Source organism: Podarcis gaigeae, assembly GCF_964106915.1.
Source record: "Podarcis gaigeae genome assembly, chromosome: 17".
In the NCBI taxonomy this organism is placed as follows: Eukaryota; Metazoa; Chordata; class Lepidosauria; order Squamata; family Lacertidae; genus Podarcis; species Podarcis gaigeae.
The window spans coordinates 15172341-15193454 of NC_139694.1; the positions used below are offsets into that span (position 1 = coordinate 15172341).

Consider the following 21114-nt stretch of genomic DNA (forward strand, 5'->3'; position numbering starts at 1 on the left):
TCTTACATTATTATGGTTTATAAACCACAATCAATTTACAGCAGCGGGGGCATAATTAAAAATAATAGCCATAGCAGCTGTATTGAAAAATCACTCCCTCCCTCCAAACTCTTAATGACAGATCTCGTTCTCATTTGAATGCAAGGCATGCTCATGTATAGGCCTTTTCCAATATGTAGCAGAATGTAAAGCCATTTATAACTATTTTCCACTGCGAGATTTTGAAAAATGGAGCGAGATCCCCCCTCCTGTCCTTTTGGAAATTGCTTGCCTGATGTCTGGGGCTCTGCAAAATGCAGATGATTTATATCTGTGACAGTGTTTAGGCCCTTGAGACAAAGGAATTGAAAGCTTCATGGGAAGACCTCTGGGGGATGTGGTACAATTTTCAAGCATGGTAAATCTAGATATATTTTTTTTAAAGGTATTTACTGCACACCATCCCTGAGGTCCCAGTCAAATTCTGGATTGGAAGATGAAAGGGAGCTTTAAAAAAAAAACAATCACAAACACCCACAAAAATCTCCAGGCTCACAAGTGGGCAGTTTTGAAGTGAGAGGTGTAGAAAGCTCCATCCAGACGATCAAAGGAAATGAAAGCTCAATGAGCACTCTGGCTCTTTTACAAAATCCAAGTTCAGTTCCTTCACTGTTTTTGATGTTGAAAATACAGTGGTACCTCGGGTTACATACGCTTCAGGTTACATACGCTTCAGGTTACAAACTCCGCTAACCCAGAAATAGTATCTCGGCATAAGAACTTTGCTTCAGGATGAGAACAGAAATCGCGTGGCGGCGGTGCATCAGCAGCGGGAGGCCCCATTAGCTAAAGTGGTGCTTCAGGTTAAGAACAGTTTCAGGTTAAGAACGGACCTCCGGAATGAATTAAGTACGTAAACAGAGGTACCGCTGTACAACATAATAAAACACACACAGCTGACCAGGATCCTTTTTAGAGTTTACTAGACTTGAACAGTGATGCACTTAAATAATTTTAGATTCTGGATCTAATGGCCTTATGATGGAAAGCCAAGCTGAAATCCTTAATTTCACAATTGTTCCTCTAAGTCAGGGGTCGGCAAGGCTTACCGGGCATGGGCCAGATCACTCCTGCGGAGATCCTATGTGAGACGGACTGGCACAGCACGACGTCGGAAATCGCGTCTGCACATGTCCACGGCACGGGAAATCACTTCTGTGCATGCCCAGACATCGGAAATCGCACCTGTGCAGAAGCGATTTTTGGCATCTGGGCATGGGCAGAAGCAATTTCTGGCACCGTGGACATGTGCAGACATGATTTTCAATGTCTGGGCATGCACAGAAGTGATTTCTGGAGCCGTGGAAGAGAGTCCCTGCGCTGTGCTACATCGGTTTAGCACAGCGCGTGGGGACTCACCGAGCAGGTGACTTGGTTCGGGGGCGGCTCATGGGTCAGTTAAGTGACCCTCATGGAACCCTTCTGGCCCATTGGCCTTAGGTTGCCGATCTCTGCTTTAAGTAGAGGCTCTTGTGAAATATGGAGGCTGTATTTAGATGCAATCAGTTTTCCGAAAACCTGTTCTAGCAGCTGATTGAGGTGTATTCAGCCAATATATGGTTTAGAAAGTGGAGAGCTTGGTTCAAAATGGACCCTTTTCTCGATGACTTTAAATAAATTGTTCAAATTGCTTTGATTTAAATCAATCTCCTGTGTCTTTCAAAGTCTATTTTACCTTCAAGCTGTTTAAATTCCTTAGAGAATGGGAGTCTACCTACCCCTTTGATTCCAAAATATGACAGGGAACAGGAAAAGTGCACCACACCTCTTCAAGCTAAAAGAATCATCCCACTGGAATTTTTTTTAAAAGTTCTTTTCAAGCCTATTTCAATAGATATGTCAACCATGACACCTTCCCCACAGATGAAATCTAACTTTGGGCAACTACTGCCACAAAAATCGAAAAGAGCAAAGTCTTCACAACCTCAGCTGCAATTGTGAAACTTTGCCTCAGTACCGTTGAAGTCCATCACCGTGCCAAGTGTGTATGGTGGTTGTTATGTACTGAAGTTCTCACCCTGGGCCAGCAGGGGGATACTGTAGATAGTTTACACTCAGGTCCACATATGCAAATAAGGAATTGAAAGTGACGTTCAATGATTGGATAGTTACAGAAAGTTGTTACTGTTGCTTTGTAGTGGAGCTCTATATAAGCAGGTTGGCTGAACCCTTCAGTCCAGTTCTGTTCTGGGCCTGTGAATAAACAAGAGCTGTTTGAAGAACCACTGTGTCATCTGATATGTTCACCCACAACTTAACAGCGGTGGTTATTTTAAGAAGAAATATATAACTAGCGTCTGATAAAGCACCAGGAATCAATTGGTATCCTTGAGAAATATGCCATAGTTTAACAGCCCTTGGCAGTTTTTCTAAGATGGTCCTTAAAACTGATAATTGCAGATTCAATTGCAGAGTGTTGGCAGTTGATAAAACATGATGGCAGTTTCCAGTGACTCACATGTCAGGGAATTATAAGTGTCAGAGCCTGAAAATGATCCAAGAGTCTTTATTTTATTGGAAAGAAACACTGAATGGATTAGGGCATGTTGAATTTTTCAACATTCAAAGTCCAACACTGAGGGGTGCTAAAAAGTTGTAACATGACTTGGGGATTCGAAAGCTATTTTGTTTAAATCAATATATGATTGGTAAGTAACGTGTGTAAAATTGCATAGAGATAATTAAAAATGATTGCCTTATTTATTTAGCATTAACCTGTCATTTTCAGAAGGTAAAATTAAAATTCTTCAAGTTTCCAAAAGCAGTTTACATGCTTCTTCATCAAACGTAGACGTACAACAGCAGACTTGAATTCCTCACATCCCAAAACTACTACTACTATTAGCCTTTATTGGCACAGATTAAAGCAGTAAAATCACAACATCTTGCAAAGTCATCCAAATACACTGATAATCCAAACACATACAATATATAAAAGACTAGATAGCAACCATTGAACAAATCAGGCAACTTTAGATTTAGCTTTAAAGATCTCGGTTAAGTAACCCGAAACAATCTTGGTAGTTTCAGGAGTATCATCCCTCAACAAATATTGGATTACGGGCTCTCTGTAATATTTTGAGCTGTAAGGGAGTCACAAGGACATCTGTGTGATGGGTGTCAAGAAGAGGGCAATCCAAAATTATGTAATGTAGTGTATCTGGTGTTTTCTGATACAGAATCTGTTCTGGAAGGGGATTTTTTTAAAAAAACTTTCCAAACAATACAGATGAGGGAATTTCATTTAGACGAGCTAGCATAAAAGCTCTGCGATGCAATGGAGTATCTAAATTATAAAAGTAATTAGGCATTACTCTGTGGTGGGGCTGATGAAGTAAGTAAGCAGATGAACATACAGAAGACTGGGAGGGGTAAAGTTTTTGGATTTTATGGTCTAGTAGGCTCTGCTTAATAAAGGAGAAGATATGTGACACATCTGATAGAAAAAGGGAACCTATTGCAATCCCTATTTGCCTGAGTTTGAGAATAAAGGTAAAGCTAAAGGGACCCCTGACCATTAGGTCCAGTCGCGGATGACTCTGGGGTTGCAGCACTCATCTTGCTTTACTGGCTGAGGGAGCCAGCATACAGCTTCCAGGTCATGTGGCCAGGATGACTAAGCTGCTTCTGGTGAACCAGAGCAGCGCACGGAAATGCCGTTTACCTTCCCGCCAGAGCGATACCTTTTTATCTATTTGCACTTTGATGTGCTTTTGAACTGCTAGGTTGGCAGGAGCCGGGCCTGAGCAATGGGAGCTTACCTCGTCATGGGGATTTGAACCGCCGACCTTCTGATCGACAAGCCCTAGACTCTGTGGTTTAACCCACAGCGCTACCCGCATCTGAGTTTGAGAATAATATCACTAAAAAAAAGGAGAAAAAGATCAGAAAGGGAATGAGCATGCATCTTGTCTTCAGGGCAGATGTGTAAAAATGCATGCACAGGAATATGGAAGAGTAAGAAAATGCTATGTATTGAATACAACATAGGACTATTATAATTATTGTTTCGTTAGTATTAGCTTACATATAAGAACACAGGAAACTACTAAGTTAGACTGTTGGTTAATCTATCACAATGTTTGCATTGACTGGTAGGAGATTTGAATCAAGGGGTCTTTCCCTGACCTACTTGAAAATGCTGAGGATTGAATCTGGGCCCCTTTGCATATAACACATACACTCTACCTCCAGATAGGCTTTTCTCATATCCAAAGTACTGCACACTAGAACGTACATCACCTATTCAATAGTGGCACAGAGCCAAAAGCTAAAACACTATTGTTCTTTCTTAAGTGTATAAAATCTTGGAGGCTGTATGAGTATGAGGGACAATATACGGTATTCTTTTGAAAACATGGGTAGGATGCTTCAAAAGTTTTAAGCCAATGCCATTGCGTTGGGAAGGTTAGAAGGAACCAATGCAGTTGACTGCTAGTATAAAATGATCCTGATATCCTGTCCTTGTTTCACTAACCATAATGATTCTAAGCAAATATTGTGGTAGTCAGTTCCAGTTGCACGTACAGCAAACACACATCTCAGTAGTATCTGGGTGTAAGTTAAAACACTTCGAAGCAGATGTTCACAGTCCAGCTAGAAACATCTTGGAGTGCAGATGCAGACTATCTGCATACACCTCAGGTGATTGATAATTATACACTAGGCAAGTTTACCATATGCTCCAAGTCAATCAGGATTGCTATCGGCTGATGATGCTTCTCTGCTATTTGATCAAGCAGAAAAGAGAGCCCTGATTTGTCTCTAATGCAATGTCCGCCAAGCCCTTATCTGTCTGTGTTTTGCAGTGTTGGAGGAACTGGTTCAGGCTGGGGCACTTTGTGTGCAGACAACCTCTAGGCTTCTATAGCTGGCCTTTGAAATTCTTCCTAGGCCAAGCTATCTCGCCAGGCCTGCTCCATTACCTCCTCAAGTGCTTTTGCTTGGCTGGAATTTGGGACTCGGAACTACAGTGATGCCTCTTGCTTAGGGATGGGGAAGAAATTCATTTTGGATTTTAACAACAACAACAACAACTTATTTATACCCCGCCCATCTCGCTGGGTTTCCCCAGCCACTCTGGGCACCTCCCAACAGAATATTAAAAACACAATAAAACATCAAACATTAAAAACTTCCCTAAACAGGGCTGCCTTCAGGTGTCTTCTAAAAGTCGAATAGTTGTTTATTTCATTGACATCTGATGGGAGGGTGTTTCACAGAGCAGTCGCCACTACCAAGAAGGCCCTCTGCTTTGTTCCCTGTAACCTCACAGTGAGGGAACCTCCAGAAGACCCTCAGAGCTGGACCTAAGTGTCCAGGCTGGATGATAGGGGTGGAGACACTCCTTCAGGTATATAGGGCCGGGGCCGTTTAGGGCTTTCAAGGTCAGCACCAACACTTTGAATTGTCATCAGAAACATACTGGGAGAAACTGCCAAATTTCCACTTCTGCTGGACTTCTCCCTGCCCCAGACTCTCCCTTCTCACTCATCCCTTCAGCTTCCAGCACTTCTTCCTCCCAGTCTTCTCTCTCTGACCACTCATTGTCATCCCACCACCAATCCCTGGGCTGTGAGCCTTCTTCCCTATGGGGTTCTCTAGCTGGTGCCTCCCACCATTCCTCTGCACCCAGCCAGCCCATGACACTGTGTTTCAGTGAAAAGTTCCAATTTGGCAGGTTCGCCTGTAAATGCAAACTGAACAAATGCCTCCCCCATCTCTGTTGTAACTTCAGTTTCTCTGCCCAATTTTGTTTATGGCCTTGCCCAACACAGGGTGAAAGGTCACCCACAAAGGAATGGGACCCTCAGGCTGAAAACATTCCCCAACCCCATGCATAAATCACTTGCTCAAGTTATTAACCACATCTCCAAAATATATGCAATAGATTTGGAAGGCAGTACCTTACAAAGTGACTTGAAGTCGTAGGCTCATTGCCCAGTGAATAGCTTCACTACCCCAGCCGAACCATCACAACTGAATACCGTTTGCAAACTACTGGAAGCTGTTTTACAAAAATGTCTTCATCTGCCATGATGAAGACATGAATTTTATTTTCACATTTGAGAAAACAGGACACAAATAGATTGCTTTGGCGTAATTTCTCACATCCCCTTTATATGCTGAGCACAGAAAACGACCACCCAGCAAGCTCACTATGACTGAAATGAAAATAATCCTCATTAACTGAATGCATTTGTTAATTTGACTCTAGTGGATATTAACAAGGGGAGAAGCTGTGGATTTAGACATCTCTCGCTGTGATGGCAGAATGGAAAAGAAATCTTTAGGCTCGCAGTAGGGTCGTATTCCTTTTGACAGGGACGATTGCTTATACAGCAGAATACAGGATATATGCTGCACAGCATTGCTAAATTGCTTCCCACTAATAGATCCTCATTTTTCATTTTAACCCGTACATTACTAGGGTCTTGTTGCTTGTCTAAGGGCTTCTGCTTGGAGCATGCTTTGTATCCAGGTACGAATACCCAAGTACAAAAGATGCATCTATTGTTTGCGCCAGTTTATACATGTGGGTGTATAAAGTACAATTGCAGATGGAGAAGAAATTTGGCTTGGTGTGCATTTAAAAAAACAAATCTATCCAATTTGGGCATTCCAAAACAATATGCGAACCACAAAACACTCACCTGAAATTTTGCGATTTCTCCAACCAACCAATGTTTAAAACACAGCATGTATCAGGAGTAAGCATGCATAAAAATAAAAATATTGGTGAAAATAACACACCGACATGCATTATATAGCTTGCAAAAAACGTGTAGATTAGTCAGAACAGCATATAAAAATGTGTTTATCCGGGAATTGCTGCAAAATGTGAAGAATTTAAATTAAGATTAGAAAAATGTGAAACTTAGAGAACCAAAATTGACAGATCTTTGCAAGCCTAGTTACTACTTTCTTGTAAGACCTACACAGAGCAACTTTCAGTAGAAGTGTATGCCTAATCCATAATGTGACCACATGCAACAACTTTCTCAGACATGCTACTTTGCAAGTAGTTAGAGACATAGCAAAACTTTTTTTACAAATATATTGCACCATTTGAGCATTTTACTAACATTGACCAAACTTGATGTCCTTCCTTTTTCAGTAGACAAATGTATTCTAGACATCTGTATCTATGATAGGAAAACGTTCATTTTTCATTATTGATGCAGTAATTTGACTGCAATTTTGTTTAATTAGGTGGAACTTGCATGTAGCAACCGAGTGAAGATAAATAGACAAAACAGATACATTGAAAGGTGAGGATCTGACTCCAGGAGAGTTTTGATATGGCTAATCTAATCAGTACCAATAATCTTTTATTTTCCTTCAAGGGCAGAAAGAGATTATTATTATTTTTTATTTATTTTGGTAACCAAGAAGAGAGCAGCTGTTGTTTTTATTTCTCAGAAGAAGCCCCATCACAGAGTTGCTGAAACATTTAAGGAATAATTACACCAAATGGTGTTGCAATCCTTAATAATGATGTGCATCTGTCACGGAAAGCAGTTTGTTCAAAATTCCTGAACATCATTGCTGAGTCGAAGCCTGGATGGCATTTCCAATTAAGAGATAATTTCTGAAAGTGCCCCCTATCCAATGTCATACTTGTAAGGAAGAGAAAACAGGAAGGGGCAAACGTGTCTAAAAGAATTCCTGTGCTTTTCAAATGGAAATTTATCTTAGTCTCCCCTCACATGTTGGTGTTTTTCACTGCAAGACTCTGATTTTTCCATGTTGTATTTATCCAGGGAGAGAAGTCAAAGGAAAATACCGTATTTTTCACTCTATAAGACGCACTAGACCATAAGACGCACCTAGTTTTTGGAGGAGGAAAACAAGAAAAAAAATATTCTGAATCCCAGAAGCCAGGACAGCGATCCCGCTTGCTGTCCTGGCTTCTGGGATAGCCGCATGCAGCCTCTCCCCAGCAGCGGGATGAAGGCTCCTGTTGTCCGGGAGAGGCTGCCAGCAGCTAAGGCTCCCCCAAGCGCCGCGCTCTCTTTAAAGAACACATGGAGCCAGTGGCGTAACGTGGGTTGTCAGCACCTGGGGCAAGGCAAGTAATTTGCGCCCCCTAACCCATGGATTTGCGCCCCCTAACCCGTGGATTTGCGCCCCCTAACCCTAACCCCCAGATGTTGCGCCCGGTGCAGCCGGACCCCCCTGCACCCCCCACGCTACGCCACTGCATGGAGCGTGTGTGCGGCTCTTGGGGGCTTTTCTCGGAGAAGGGAGAACGGCAGCCCTTCTCCCTCCTCGGGGAAAGCCCCCAAGAGCTGCACACATGCTCCACGTGGCTCTTTAAAGGGAGTGCTGAGCAGATCCTCCAGCCTGCATTTGCTACTACCCAAAATTGTGGTCCTGGGTTAAGCTCTTTCCATCTCCCCCAGCAACATTAAGACAGACTTTCTTCTGTTGTTTTCCTGTCTGTGCTGTAGCAGCCAGTGGTATGGGATGTGGAAGCAGGGAAACATACAAAGCAGGAATGAGGAACCTGTAGTCCTCCCAAGTGTCGCTCCAACTCCCATTATCCCTGATCATTGGCCATGCTGACTGGGCTGATGGGAGTCTGACAACATCTGGAGGGTCACAGGTTCCTTGACATAAAATCCACTTGTGTATTTCCATGGTATGGTGGAAGAACTCAAGCCAGCGACCACTCTGGATTGGTGGAAATATCTAGTTCTGTCTGCAAATGTAGGCAAATGTGAGCTTTGGATCACCGGAAGAACTCATTGCAGTATTCAAAATAGATCACCTCAGTAGTGGGATAACTAATTCTTTCACAATAAACAATCCTGTTTGGATACACTATTGACAATGTTCCAGTGTGCACTGCAATGCATTCTACACTCTACAGCATTTTACCCTTGCTCTACTTAGATATACAGTATATACCTCCCCTTCTTTAATGCACTTGGAATTGACAAATTGTGCTAATTTGCCAGATTAAATTGTATCTGATCCCGGTGGGGGAGGGGACAACGACAGGGAGAGTAGACCGTGGGGTTGTGCTGAAGTTCCACCATCCTCGTAATCGAGATTTTGCAGGAAAAGAGCGGAGAGATAATTTGTCACCCTGAAAACAAAAGATGGAGCAAAATTAACTGAATGCAAATAACACTACCCACCACAACATCTTTTTCTCCATTTCTCCATCTGTATTTGCCCCCATCCTCTTGGTTTTCAAAGCAAATGCTATTAAAGGTGTTGTTCTGTGCATTTTAAAAGAACTAGCTTAGATATGCTTATATTGAGACAGAAGTACAGTGGTACCTCGGGTTACATACGCTTCAGGTTACAGACGCTTCAGGTTACAAACTCCGCTAACCCAGAAATAGTACCTTGGGTTAAGAACTTTGCTTCAGGATGAGAACAGAAATCATGCTGCGGTGGTGTGGCGGCAGCGGGAGGCCCCATTAGCTAAAGTGGTGCTTCAGGTTAAGAACAGTTTCAGGTTAAGAACGGACCTCCGGAACGGATTAAGTACTTAACCCAAGGTGCTACAGTAAATCAACTGAAGTCTACAAGATCCTCAGAGTTAGGTACAATATGTTTTATTTTGTCCAAGGAAAAATATGCACAACCAGTTTGTCTAGTGTGTATGGAAAGTCCTGAGCACAAATTCCTATTGAGCCGTGAAGTCCATTTTGATTTCTTTACACTTGATGATTGAATACATGAACTGACTCCACTGAAAATCCTTGTGGCATGTTGTGGTGAGAACTTTATCTGCGGTGGCATGTTCCTGTGTGCAACTTGTGATCAGGTGACAAATCTTGGTGTGCTAACATCCTTTGGTAGACTAAAATACCTCTTACGTCTCCAGAAAATCAAGTCCTTGATTATTAAAGCTTTATTCTGAAGCAACTCAATTATGTCACATGATAATTAAGCAGGCTTTCTTCTTGGTTTATCTTGAAAGGAGATCAAAGGGAAATGAACAACAAAGTATTTGTTTTAGGAAAAATTAATGCTGAAGAGTGTTGATGTCCCATCCCGTTCTTTCATCTGTGAAAATATTAATATCCATAGCAATATTAAGATGGTATCTCAATCATGAGATTCTTGGATTCTGCAAAACTGGAGCAGACTGGAGATAATAGGTAGTAGCTAGCTGGGCAATGATCTGGAAAATGAAAGGCCTCTGTGATGTGCTGTTCAGGGTTAGTTTATGCTTCTGCCACTCAATTGGCCACACCTTTACTTCACCAGTGTACCAGCCAGTGTGGTGTAGTGGTTAAGAGTGGTAGTCTCGTAATCTGGTGAACCGGGTTCGCGTCTCCGCTCCTCCACATGCAGCTGCTGGGTGACCTTGGGCTAGTCAAACTTCTCTGAAGTCTCTCAGCCCCACTCACCTCACAGAGTGTTTGTTGTGGGAGAGGAAGGGAAAGGAGAATGTTAGCCGCTTTGAGACTCCTTCGGGTAGTGATAAAGTGGGATATCAAATCCAAACTCCTCCTCTTCTTCTTTACTCACATTCCTTCCCTTGGTGAAGCAGAAGTGCAGAAGAGTGGAGGAAAGTTAACTGAATGCAAATAATACAAACTTCCACATCTATACTGCCTAAACTCCCCTTTGGGGTGGGGGGAAATGTTGAAGAATGAAAGATAAATAAATGTTATAAGCCACTCAGAAAGGCGGGATGCACTTTTAATAGATCTTTCGGGCTTTTCAGACAGAGGGTGGTGGTGAAATGAATTACAGTTGCAATCAAAATTATTTGACCCCCATTGCAAATCAAGTTTATTATCAAAATTTACAGGATTTCAGCTGTTTGCAATGAGCAATTAATATAGCTCAACACAATGGATGCTTCAAGTGGTTTTCCCAAATTCAGTTGCCATTGCAACTTATACTGTCTTCTCCAGCCTCACTATATTTGCCCCTTGCAAACAGCTGACAGTCTGTAATTTTTTTTATAATAAACCTGATTTGCAACGGACTGTCAATTAATTTCGATTGCAGCTGTAGGTTTAAACGAAGATTCTGTACCACCTTTAGCATCAATGAGAATCTTGAAACACCCCAGCTCAAGGAGGGCTTACAAAGGAACAACCCCTCATTATGCTGCAAGACCAAGATGCCTGCTGGGGCATCTTAATATCAAGTCAATTCAGTCGGCGTCTAATTGTGTCTGCACAGAAACTGTGGCATACTTTATCTGCAGCCAATTGGTACTTAAACGAGTGCAGAAGCCTTCCACCGCAACAGATGTTTTAGTATATAATTAAAGGAATGTGGAGCCTTGTCGGAGTTCATTCATATTCACGCAAACAGAAGACTAAGAGACACTGCTACAGATTGGATTCTCCAGAAGCTGAAAAGGTCTCCTGGGCAGAGCAAAGACACACTAGGTCAACCCAAGAATAAAGCATCTTGGTTAGGAAACAATGGATGGAAACAATGTGCTTGATACAGAACATTATGGGATGGTTTCAACTTGTGTTTGTAGAGGAATGGACAAGCACAAACCAGATAAATGGTGAACAAACCAGGATAATATCACATGGTATGCAAACCATAGAAAGCACAACATGATTAAAAATTGTAATTCAAAAGCCAAAATTTCCAATCCCCCCTTTCGGGTATCTAAATAGTTATAGACTCCACTATCTTTTCCATAGGCAGACATTTATCCCAGTGCTTGCTAATGTTGTGGGTCAAGATTTTTATTTGCCTGTTCAGACCCAGAGACCTCTCCCCTAAATAAATACACATTTGACTCAAATTTTAGTTTTGGTTTTTGGCAGAATTTAGGCCACAGATTTACTGATTACAAGACTATACTTTCAGGGACGCAGGTGGTGCTGTGGGTAAAACCTCAGCGCCTAGGACTTGCTGATTGCATGGTCGGCAGTTCGAATCCCCGCGGCGGGGTGAGCTCCCGTCATTCAGTCCCAGCTCCTGCCCACCTAGCAGTTCGAAAGCACCCTTAAGTGCAAGTAGATAAATAGGTACCACTGTATAGCGGGAAGGTAAACGGCGTTTCCGTGTGCTGCTCTGGTGCCGGTTCGCCGGAGCAGCTTCGTCACACTAGGCACGTGACCAGGAAGTGTCTGTGGACAGCGCTGGCTCCCGGCCTCTAGAGTGAGATGAGCGCACAACCCTAGAGTCTGTCAAGACTGGCCCGTACGGGCAGGGGTACCTTTACCTTTACCTTTACTGATTACAGAAAAGTGAGTGGTTGCATAGGCTCTGATTCGTCTAGCTCCCTGCACCCTTGCAGGTAGCGCTGACCCAGGGCACCAGCATAAGTCAGCCAAGGATGAACACCTGAGGTAGGTGAAAAGCCTGAGAACAGACTATGTTCACTCCCCAGATGCTCCCCTGGACTCAGGCACAGGCGCAACCCCCTCTTGGGGGTTGACTAAACCAAGTTGAGTCCCTGGATTCATTTACCCTTCGCATAGGGATGGTGAGACCATTCTCCCATCCCTATCACCTGAACCAGTGCCTATCCGCAACCTTACAAGTTGGGATGATTTGCTACGTGGCAGGTGAAACCCAAATGGCAACAGGCAATCAGCCACATGGGGAAAATTCCTGCCGTGCCCCTGTCCCAACAACAAATGACACATGATGGCATAGCAAGGCCAATTGCAAAAAACCCTAAAAGTAGAGAGAGGTGGGTGGGTGTTCTGATGCATGAGCCAAAAGAGGAAACCGAAAGATGAAGCTGTGCAAAGGTATATATAGGTCCCTCGATCTGTTTAGACTCTACCCCATTGGCCAGATTAAACCCAGCAATGAGGGACCTACCAATTCGGTGTTGTGGCTATCTGATATACCCACCCACAACCAGGAGGTCAGTCTCCACATCTCACTGCAACATGTGCCCTCTTTTAGGGAGGACACGATATATGAGAACAACTCCACCAGTTAAGAATCAAGTCAGCTTCTGCCTGTCCACACCTCCAGAAGAATGAGATAAGGAGAAACTCCTCTTTTTTTAAAAAAAACGTTTTATATTATCAGTCATTTAATACACCTTGGCATGTGTCATCAGCCTGATTCTAAAACAGATTGTTGCCGAACAGCCGTGATTCATTCACACCACGCAATGAGTAACTTTGTTTTCATAGCAACTGAGCAGTAAAACAAAAATAACTTGCACAGTGAATTCGGCTGTCCCCCATGCTCTCTCTCTCTCTCTCTCTCTCTCTCTCTCTCTCTCTCTCTCTCACACACACACACACACACACACACAGAGAGAGAGAGAGAGAGAGAGAGAGAGGGGCTGGGAACCTCAATGGCACCTCTCTGGAGGCTTTACCCATGGCAAAAAACCCCCAAAACTGGCAAGCCCCCCCCCCCAACCTTTAGCTACAGCTCTACCAGACAATGCCCTGGTGACATCCCTATTTTCATCAGATAAATGTTGGAGGGTGTGTGACTATCCTAACTCACATAGGGGGAAAAATTCTGCTTCAGTTTTCCTCTTTTTATTGTGAGGTAAAATTACATGGGTTGTTATTCCTTAAGATCAGCTCTTACTCTTGCCATTGCACATTTGCCACCTTTCTGCAGATGAAAACACAGTTTGAAAAGATGAAGTGACTTTGGCAGGATCAGAATGGAGAATGAGAGCAAACGGGATAGATAAACAGCTCATCATGCCTGTAAACAAAGGCCACAAAATTGTACTGAATTCAGATAGGCTTCTGTTTACACGCCCAACTTTTTCCTGTGGGAAATCAATTGGTGTTGTAAAATGTTTCTATGGAAGAATTATAGCAGGGCTTAATTTGGAAAGCAAAAATCAGATGCCATTTGGTTGTCCCCCCCCTTTTAGGACCGAGAAAACCCTGGTGAGGGTTATTTGGAAGTGGCTGTATCTATCTCCAAAAGCCATTGGGATTTCGAGAGGGCTGCCCTCGTGCAATTAAATAAGTTTAGTCAGTTTTGAAATTCTCATTCATAAAAAAAAACCCTCTGTGTGCTCTTGAAAACCTAGATGATTCCTAGCACATAATTAACTCCTAATTTCTATTGGGACATCAATAGAACTTCAGAAGGGTAGTCATTACATGAACAAGTCTGAATAGCTGTACAAATGTATCTTTAGCAATGAGGAAAAGCCATAGGAATTTGGTGCCTTGGCTTCACAAATGTGGCCTTTTCATTTTGGATCATAAAGGATAGCTGGAACTAGGGATGTCAGAGAATTCTGCTGGTAGTGGAAATGGATGTTGCCAATGTTCGCTTATTTGACCCATGTTCAGGACAGAAATCAACCAGCAATTACAATTGGTATTTGCTGTTGCTGTTGCTTTCAAAGCTGCAGCCCTTCCCTACCCCTACCCCCCCCATTTGCACTGAATTTCCTTTGCGTTGAAAGGAATGGGGTGAAATAGCATAATGACCTTGTAAGTTATATAATTCACGTTATTTTTGTAATTTTAAGTTTGCTTTGAACTGTTTTTACTACTGTGTTTTAATTGTAACTAATAATAATTTATATAATTGATTAAATAAGTGACGTAAGTTACATAACTTTGCTGCAGATCTTGAGATGAGTCACAGAAAATGAATGGCAGTGGGACAGAAACATTGCTGCATGAACCGAAAATGACGCCTCCTGGCTTCCCTAACTGGAACAGTTGATTTGTAACTGCACTTGTGAAGATTGTGGCCATGACTTGACACAGAAAATGCCCTTTCCCCCTTTTTAAGGGAGGCATGATAATATAAGCAAGCACTTCACCCTTTATTTCTTCATTACAACTTCTGCAGGTGGCCTTTGTTTTGTTGGGTCCCTCCTTCACTGGGTTCTAGAGAGCAAGAAGGGTTTTGCCAAATGCATGGTGTCTCTCACCTTGAAATCAGTGTTATGAAGGTTGGATGGGCCAATGCCAAGAGGCCCACCTCTGCTGATCTTAACACCCTAGAGAGTCTATTGGGTCATCCATGTCCTTCATTGTGAGAAACCATGATCAATGACAGTTTTTCTTGCAAGTCCCCAGCATGAATGCAATAGGTTGTATATGATTTTCCCTACAGGGGAGGGCCACCAGTCTAGGAAAACCAAGGAAAGTTGGTCTTTCCTTGCGCAGCGAATCAACCGAAATGGGAATACACACAAGAACCTGTGTTACATCTACAGGCAGGGAGTCTTATCAATTCAAGATGAAGAAATGCAGTTGTTTTCTGATTCCGAGGCCTGCTTGTACATGTATGAAGTGCACCGCACCTATCAGATTCTGAAGTCAGTTGTTGTACTCAGCTGAGCTACTTCTAACACAGGGCACAAGATCAATCCATTTTCTTGTCTTCCTCCTTTCCCTTGGAGATGGAAAGCAATCAGTACACTTGCAATCCAATCACTCAGAGGCTTTAAGACTCCGTTGCATACCAGTACTAGGAACTCCTCCGGGGCATTTTCTGTATGTGTGGGAAACAAAAATAGCTGCACGCATCCAACTTGCTTCTAACTCATATCTAGCCTACGTAATTGTTGCTGGTGGAAGCTTGGTAGCCTGTTTGCAAAACAATCAATCCTACAGCCTGACTCCAGATGTCACTTTCTCTTGAAAAAGAAAATGAAGATGTGGAGCTAACTCCCTAGGTCTCTGCTGAGCAGCAGGGGAGGGTGCAATTTGCAGCAGAGAAGCAATGGGCATGATGGAGGGCTTAACCCTTTCCATACCCACTGCTTTCCCCATGAAAGCCACCTTGCCCCAGCCCATGTTCCAAGTAAATGTTGACTCATCTTGAAGGAAAAGCAGTAGGAGGGTAGAGGGCTTCTGGGAGAAATCAACAGGTGGCGAAGCGGTGAAGTACCTTGCCTTTTCCCACTATGAAGTATGCAAGTTCTAGTTGTTTTGTATGAAGATAGAGGTGACATTTTTTGAGTGATGGAACTATCTCAGAAGCCCCCTCAGTGTGATCAGTCCAAGTATCCAAGATCTCCGCTTTCTGCAATCTGGTTCTGCAGATTTGAAGCAAAAGCTAGCTGTTTTTGGTTGTACACACACACACACACACAGAGAGAGAGTACACCTTAATTGTTTTAACTTGGCAACAAATGGACAAATAAATGCAGGGGTGTTCATCTGACAGGGACTTATAAACATTAGCTAGTGTGCATGTCTGTCATTTCAGGCAGCTTGCAAAAGCTGGACTTGTACCACAGCTGAGGGGCACTTGCTATGACCAATATCTTCATACTGTACCTTTCCTTTCCTTTCATTGGAATTAAACATTTAGATATGGACGCAGGAACCATGATCATTGCTGAGCAGTAGTACAATGGGGAGGCTGCAATTTCTCCAAAGTTGGAAGCACTCAGTTGGAAGCATATGAATCCGATGCTCTCCTGTTGCACATCTACATTCTGAGCCATGGACCTATCCCTCCATCATTTTTCTCCAGCTTGAATTTCAGTCCAAACCAGAGAAGAACTGGTGCTCATCCACTCCATCCCACCCACTTACCTGTCTGCTGCTCACCTTCATCAGCATCTCAGGTGCCAGAGATCCTGCAAAGGCTTTATTGATCTATTAGAAAATGTACTATGCTATTTCAGTGGTGGCACGCAACAAAAATTAATGCCATAATACAAAATAACAGCTTATTTAAGCTGCTACAGTGACTACTTGAGTGCTGATTTAATGCCAGTTTTGCTCAACCTCCTGAACCTGCAATACTTGTGTGGCTTTCCCTATTTTTTTTAAGATTAGGCATAACATATATCCAGAGGAAGCAGAAAACGTTATTCGCCTCACCGTGAGCTGTTTAGGCACTGTGAAATGTCTTGTATGAAGTATCTCCACCACCGCATGCGTGCCTACATAGAGAAAGAGGGTCAAAATGAATTTATTAGCAGCCATGAGAAGGAGAGACTAAATAGCTGATATGCAGACTAGTCTCAAGTATGGTATCAAATAGTCTGACCTTGACTGTACAGCTTTAAAACTCATCTGCACTTCTGTGGTTGAGGCAGCTGATGGCCTTTTGTGCAGAAAGATAGTCAATACAGAAGCTCTCCTCCAGGCCTGACTTGAATACTTTATGAAGACTTTGATGTACGAATCAAAGGATATTAAAAGTGCACTAGGGGACGGCTGCTTTCATAGTAATCCTGTTGCAAGGTCTACTTTACCATCAAGGCAATTCTGGCCCTGGATGCTGCAAGCTAAAAAGTATAGCCATTTTTCCTGCCGGCACCCTATCTCAATTTTGCTTTGAAAATGTTTTTACAGTTAAATATGTCTGAAAGACACAGAACCTCTCCTGATGTTGTCTTTCTTGTACGTCTGTGATGATCTGTGGTTCACGATGGTATCAGAGTAGATGCATAAAATGCTGCTTTTAAGATCATTTGCCCCTGTGGTGGAGATGCTTCTTCATTTCCAACCAGGGCATGAAGTTTCCTGCTGAAACCCTGCAACTTTTCAGACCACAAACGCCCAGGGGATGGGAGGTTGTCCTGCTTTTGCTGCACAGGAGTGCTAGTCTGCCCCTTTAGATGGTGATAATATGATGAAGGGACATGGGTGGTGCTGTGGTCCAAACCACCCAGCCTCTTTACTTTGCTGATCATAAGGCTGGCAGTTTGAATCCACACAACGGGGTGAGCTCCCGTTGCTCTGTCCCAGCTCCTGCCCACCTAGCAGTTTGAAAACATACCAGTGCAAGTAGATGAATAGGTACAGCTGCGGCGGGAAGGTAAATGGCATTTTTGTGTGCTCTGGCTTCTGTCATGGTGTTTCGTGCACCAGAAGCTGTTTAGTCACACTGGCCACATGACCTGGAAAGCTGTCTGTGGACAAATGCCGGTTCCCTCATCCTAAAAGCAGAGGTGAGGATTGGACTACAGCCCTCATCAGTCACAGCCATTATGGCCCGTAAGCAGAGAAGATGGGTACTGTAGTCCAACACCATGAAGGGCACCATGTTGCTATCCTAGTTCTAGCTGATGATCCAAATTCATGATGAACAGCTCAACATCTTGCTAGTACATTCATACCTCATGTTGTGTCCGCTTCAGGTTACATGTTTTTGTGTTGCATCCCATGGCAACCCAGAAGTACCAGAACAGGTTACTTCCGGGTTTCGCCATTCACGCATGCGCAGAAGTGCTAAATCGTGCTTCGCGCGCGGACATGGCACTTTGGCTGACGTCAGTTCTGTGTTATGGACGGGCCTCCGGAACGGATCCCATCCGTAACACAAGGTTCCACTGTACCAGTAATATTGGCAACAGTGATACATGACTCTGGATTTTATATCTTTGCCCTTCTTTTCCAAGATAAACTTGCTAATCTTCTTTATTAAACAAAATAAGTGGTAGAACAATCTTTTCTCCATGTTCAGTAAAAGTTTTTCTGTTGCAAAAATATGTTTATTTCAGAGTGTGTTTTCTAAAAAGTAGGTAATTTTTGCCCAGAAAAATAGCTTTGTAGCACTGAGCATGTTGAACAGCAATCTGTGATGAGCCAAAAATGAAACTGTCGATACAACAGGCAACCTCTTTTTTTAAAAACGAAGTCTGTAACAAGGAAGAATGTTATATTCTTAGACTGGCTGCAAAGGCCTCACCGTGGCCCACGAAGCCAACCATGGCTCTCCATCTTTGCTGGGAACATCACCCATCTGGCTTGCTGTTTTAAGTTTATGCTTGTTAGCATTTTGTGAACTCTTTGTTCTTAAAATAATATGAAGTAACTATGGGCAGCATTCAACTAGCTTGTTCCATTGGTGCAAGGACTTTTGGCTGAGCAATGGAGCTTCCCTTCCATCTCCTCTCCCCGCACACACCCCAATCCTCTGCAACATTTTTGGCCAAGGTGCAGGGTGTGTGCAGAGAGAAGAAATGGGGGAATTCTGTTAACATTTTCTGCAAAAGGCAAAGAGGAATCAACTATGCATGAGCAGACCTCATCTACGAGGTCGTTAGCTGATTAGACTCTGTGTTTTCAAACTTATTATCTTACGAGCTGCCTCAGAATAGAATTAGTATGTCATTACAAGCTGCTCATCCAAAATTGATACTTTGATTATGACAGATTTGTAATATCACAACAAGGCCAGGCAGATGAAAATGAAAAGATAATATTTGAGAGAGAGAATATCAATTTGATTAAGCTACGAACTGTAAGGATTGACTGACTGGCAGTGAAAAAGCGCTGCAGAGAATAAAACTGCACACATGCCTTTCCTTTCTATGTTACAGTCACATGAGGGTTGTCTTTTGTTTTGTTTTTAATAATATTGTGTTGAATCATTCACTTCAGCCTTGCTGGCATTGCTTGAACAGAGAATGTAATTGCTAGAAGGGGACAGAATTTTGCCAAGTGAGAGACAATTTAGGACTCACTGAATATGTTTATGCTGCTTTATTTTCATCTTTTGTGTACATCTAACCATTAAAGCCTTTTTCCTAAGAACAAAATTTTCAACTTGGTGCATGTGGCGTTTGCCTCCTAGGATGGGTCATAAGGAAAGGGTTAAAATAGGTGTGATGTCATTGGCCAGTGAGAATGCAAGGGGGGAATAAAAGTTAGAGTGGGAGGTTTTGAAAGTCAGTTGAAGTTGAGGTTTGGGAGTTGAAGAAGGAAGAGGGAGGAATAGGCAGTGGGTTGGTAGAGTTGGATTGTGAGAGAGAGAGAGGAATTGTTAGGTGGAGTCAGATAGATAGTTGGAATAATCAGTTTGGAGTTGTTAGGAACTAAGAATAAGAAACTGACAAGAGAAAAATTAACTGAAACCACAAGCTTGTTTCTGCATTTAAAAATAAACTTGATTATTTCTTTATGTTAATAACTGACTGGACTCTGTGTGTCCCTGTGAGATATGGGGTGGTGGCAGCGGAAAAAGCAATCGCAGTGGCGGCACAGGGTCAATAGACCATCAAACGTCCGGGGGCCCTGTGTGTGATCGCCACAGTGCATAAAGCCTTGTGGTCTCTCTGACTGTGGTTTTTACCCGCCCCATGCTTATAAACCAATCCCAACATTAGCTGGAGCTGTTCTTGTGAAGATCCAGAGAAGCTTAGGCACTGGGGAATAGAGACACCTTCCTGGTGGCAGCAGAAGGCCATGGGAAGGGAAGGAAAATGAGAGGGGGACGCTCTGTTTGGCCTGGTCTCCCTTCCTCACATGGGCATGGTACATCCCAGGAGCCATGACAATGACCAATGGTTGGTAAGGAGTGATGGGACCACATCCAATGGTATCAGGAGTGCCATAGGTTAACCATCCCTGTTAGAGTATCCTGTACTACCATTGTCCTCACTGAGCAGAGAAAGAGACCTACGCTTTGGATGAATGCCAGTCTTGTACTTTCCAAGAGAATACCCACTAAGAATAAAACTGAGGGTCATAATAATAATAATAATAATAATAATAATAATAATAATAATAATTTTATTATTTAAACCCTGCCCATCTGGTTGGGCTTCCCCAGCTTACAGTACAGATGAAAACACAGTAAAACATCAAACATTAAAAGCCTACTGATACAGGGCTGCCTTCAGATGTCTTCTAAAAGTCAGATAGTTGTTCATTTTCTTGACATCTGAGGGGAAGGTGTTCAACAGGAAGGACGCCGCTGCCGAGAAGGTCCTCTATCTGGTTCCCTGTAACTTCACTTCTCATGGTGAGGAAACCACCAGAAGACCCTCGGAAGTGGACCTCAGTGTCCAGGCTGAGCGATGGGGGTGGAGATGCTCCTTCAGGTACACTGGGCCAATGCCATTTAGGGTTTAAAGGTCAGCACCAACACTTTGAATTGTGTTCAGAAATGTATTGGGGGCCAGTAACAATACTTTAGGACTGGGTTAAAAGGAAGCTAACCACAACACAGGCTGGTGCACGACAAGCTACTACTTGTTTCCCCATAAAGCTGGAGTGTTGTATTTCATACATTGCTGGAAATGAAAATAGTGGCAATTTGTCTTTATATCCAGATAATCGGTTCTTGTAAAACTGAGCATATAGGAGGCGAGCTGACATAGCTGTGTCAGCTCTGCCACCAGCAGACGAGGCTATTAAAGGAAATCAAAGTAATTTTAGCTGCATATTTTTTTCTAGATAGCTTCCCCAGGGGCTAAAAATG

General features: G+C 43.0%; 1 long non-coding RNA gene across 1 annotated transcript in view; it reads right to left on the reverse strand.

Moving 5' to 3' along the window:
- Positions 1-21114, reverse strand: part of LOC310835335 — a 353699-nt gene that overhangs the window by 251406 nt on the left and 81179 nt on the right. The gene's annotated exons all lie outside the window — the stretch shown is intronic.